This window comes from Meriones unguiculatus, chromosome 15 (genome assembly GCF_030254825.1).
Source record: "Meriones unguiculatus strain TT.TT164.6M chromosome 15, Bangor_MerUng_6.1, whole genome shotgun sequence".
Classification (NCBI taxonomy): Eukaryota; Metazoa; Chordata; class Mammalia; order Rodentia; family Muridae; genus Meriones; species Meriones unguiculatus.
In genome coordinates this window covers 1,049,056-1,052,500 of record NC_083362.1, presented here as the reverse complement: position 1 = coordinate 1,052,500, position 3,445 = coordinate 1,049,056, and the positions used below count along the sequence as shown (strand labels likewise).

The 3,445-nt window shown below is 66.7% G+C and overlaps 1 protein-coding gene across 1 annotated transcript in view; it reads left to right on the top strand.

The window, feature by feature from the left end:
• Positions 1–373, top strand: part of Zan (zonadhesin) — a 135,750-nt gene extending 135,377 nt beyond the window's left edge. The window contains exon 91 of the mRNA XM_060368598.1: positions 1–373. This exon is cut by the window's left edge and continues 323 nt beyond it. The gene's annotated coding sequence lies outside the window, so the exon portion shown is untranslated.
• Positions 374–3,445: the final 3,072 nt, after the last annotated feature.

Genomic DNA, 3,445 nt, shown 5'->3' with positions numbered 1-3,445 from the left:
CAGGAGGACACACACAGGAGGACACACACACACACAGGAGGACACACACACACACAGGAGGACACACACACACACAGGAGGACACACACACACACAGGAGGACACACACATACACAGGAGGACACACACACATACACAGGAGGACACACACATACACAGGAGGACACACACATACACAGGAGGACACACACACATACACAGGAGGACACACACACAGGAGGACACACACAGGACACACACACACACAGGACACACACAGGACACACACACACATACAGGAGGACACACACACAGGAGGACACACACATACAGGAGGACACACACAGGAGGACACACACACACACATACAGGAGGACACACACACATACAGGAGGACACACACAGGAGGACACACACACAGGACACACACACACAGGAGGACACACACAGGAGGACACACACACACACAGGACACACACACGGGAGGACACACACGTGCTCACGCAGAGGCAGCCAGCCGCGGCCCAGCCTGGTGAGCTCATGGCGTCACTTGCAGGCGTGTGGCTGCTTACCAAGGGGTGACCGGCGGCGGGTGAGGGTGTGTCTGAGCGTCCTTAGCGGTCCTCAGTGCTGTGCGCGCGGCAGGAGGGACGGGGCGTCGGCGCCAGGTCAGCGTCGGGTCGGCTCCAGGCCGTCGGGTCTGCGCCAGGTCAGCGTCGGGTCGGCGCCAGGCCGTCGGGTCAGCGCCGGGTCAGCGTTGGGTCAGCGTCGGGTCGGCTCCGGGTCAGCGCCGGGTCAGCGTTGGGTCAGCGTCGGGTCAGCGCCGGGTCAGCGTCGGGTCGGCGCCGGGTCAGCGTCGGGTTGGCTCCAGGTCAGCGTCGGGTCGGCGCCAGGTCAGCGTCGGGTCGGCGCCAGGTCAGCGTCGGGTCGGCTCCAGGTCAGCGTCGGGTCGGCTCCAGGCCGTCGGGTCGGCTCCAGGTCAGCGTCGGGTCGGCTCCAGGCCGTCGGGTCGGCTCCAGGTCAGCGTCGGGTTGGCTCCAGGTCAGCGTCGGGTTGGCTCCAGGTCAGCGTCGGGTTGGCTCCAGGTCAGCGTCGGGTTGGCTCCAGGTCAGCGTCGGGTTGGCTCCAGGTCAGCGTCGGGTCGGCTCCAGGCCGCCCTGCACCGTTTGCTCCCGGGGCCTGAGGACTCCCCGTTAGAGCCAGGTCAGACCCTCGCTCCACTCCCTCATGTGCATGACCGGCTGTCTGCCGTCGACGAGGCCAGGGCGCGCGCCCCGGGAGGCGGAGGGTTGGGTCCCTGGGCGAGGCGGCCTGGCGTGCAGAGGGCGGCCGGGCTGCACGGAGGCGCACCGCCAGCGGGCGGGACCGCGCAGCCCGGCCTGGGGCGCCCCGAGGGCGCTGCCCGTGGACACCGCCGCCGCCCGGGCCCCTTCGTGTGAGCCAGGCCCTCGCTAGGCCGCCGACCTCGCCCTCCTGCGGGTCTTAGGAAGAACTCGTGGCTCACGCCGCGCTCTGCCTGCGCGTGCACCCGCTCGCAGCAGAGGGCGCCAGATCTCCCGATGGCCGAGCCGCCCTGTGGTTGCTGGGAATTCACTCTGGGAGACCCAGAGCCCTCCCTCCCTTCAGCAGCTGGCAGTGTGCCTCCGGGGTTCTCGGTTGGCCTTTTCACCAACGCTCACACCTACGTGAACCGCCAGAGGGAGCCAGTTCCCTTTTCACCTGGTGGGGCCTGGGGACCAAGCTGGGCCTGCCCCTGCCGGCCTCGGCCAACCCGCTCACTGAGCTCAGTCCTTCAGCTCGGGACCCCACGGGCCTGCAGTGGGTGCCCCGCCCTCTCCGCCCTCCAGGTGGCCAGGGGCTACTCCCTGCTGGGGAATCTGGCTGTGGGGACACAGCCCAGGGGACCCTAATCTGTCTTGTGACAGCCAGGCCTTTCCTGAAGCCAGACAAAGGCAAGTGGAGCGTGGAAGGCCAGGAAGGGAGGGGCCCGCAGGCCGCGCCGGACACGCTCGGGAGAGCGAGTCCGGTCCCCCGGAAGCCACGGTGCCCTCCGCAGGGCGCCCTCCTACCTGGAGCCCTGCTGCCCCGTGCGGCCTGCGTCTTTGGGGCGCTCTGGCCCCTTGGGCCTTCCCCTTCATTCATCCCCCACGGCAGCTCTCTAAAGACCACGTCATCTGGCCAGGATGTCTGCTTTGGCAGCGAGAGGCCTTCTGCTGGACCAGTGCCCCCCCCCCTCCAGGGACATTAAATGTCACCAGGGAGGGAGGAGACAGAGGCGCTGGGTGTGATCCCAGCACTCCGGAGGCTGAGGCTGGAGGATAGTGCGTTCAGGCTGGCCTGGGCTACGAAGCATGGGAGGAGGGAGGGGCACGGAGTGTGGGTTTACGCACAAGCCTAAAGGGACAAACTGGATTCCCAGGCCCACACGGCCGCTCCAGGCCACTGAGAGACCCGTCTCTGCTCAGGGTCTCTGTGTCTCTAGAGATGGCTCGGTGGTTCAGAGCACTTCTCTGTCTCTCGGTCTCTGTCTCACGAACACGTGGAAGAGAGGACCAGAGTTCGGTTCCCAGCACCCATGTCAGACAGCTCACAACAGCCTGAAACTCTAGTTCCAGGGGATCTGACAACTCGGGGAACCTGTGTTCACACATCACTGTGCTGAGGCTCAGCAGACAGCAGCTGTGGACAGGCGGCTCCGCCAGGCTGGCCCGTGCCCTGCGGCTCTGCAGGCGCCCAGAAGAGGCGGCTGTGCTGGGTGGGAGCCAGCCTCCTCTTCCCGTCTGGCAGGGAGCAGCAGACACACCAGAGCGCGCCCCCCCTCCCCAGGAGGCCAGGAAAACGTGCCTGGGCACCACCCTGAATGGGGGGATTGTCCCCGAGCTCCCTGTGCACACACCTGAGGGCCTTTCGGCCCCTCCCCACCTTCCCCACAGCCAGTGATGCCTCTACCCAGCGGTGCACCGCTGGCCAAGACTCTGGATGCCCAAGTGGATGCCCACCATCACCTGTGCCCACTGTCTCCTGTGCCCCGCTGTCTCCTGTGCCCACTGTCTCCTGTGCCCCACTGTCTCCTGTGCCCACTGTCTCCTGTGCCCCGCTGTCTCCTGTGCCCCGCTGTCTCCTGTGCCCACTGTCTCCTGTGCCCCGCTGTCTCCTGTGCCCCTGGCCCTTTGAAGGTCCTCCAGGGCAGGACAGGGGTTCCAGGCCTGGTTTCCCTCGCACGGCCTGGCAGAGCTGAGGATGCAGAGGACAGCAGGACTTGGCAGCCACCTCCCGGAGGTGCCCGAGGCTCCTGGCAGGGCCTGCAGGGCCGTTAGCACCAGCTGCCAGTGACCAACCCGAGCAGGACACCCTGGGGCTGGGAACCCCCACCCGGCACCTCCCCACACCTGCCCGACCCTGCAAGCAGACCCACGTTCTCCGAGACCCAGCCTGTCCCCAGCTTCCCGGCGCCTCAGCACTGGCG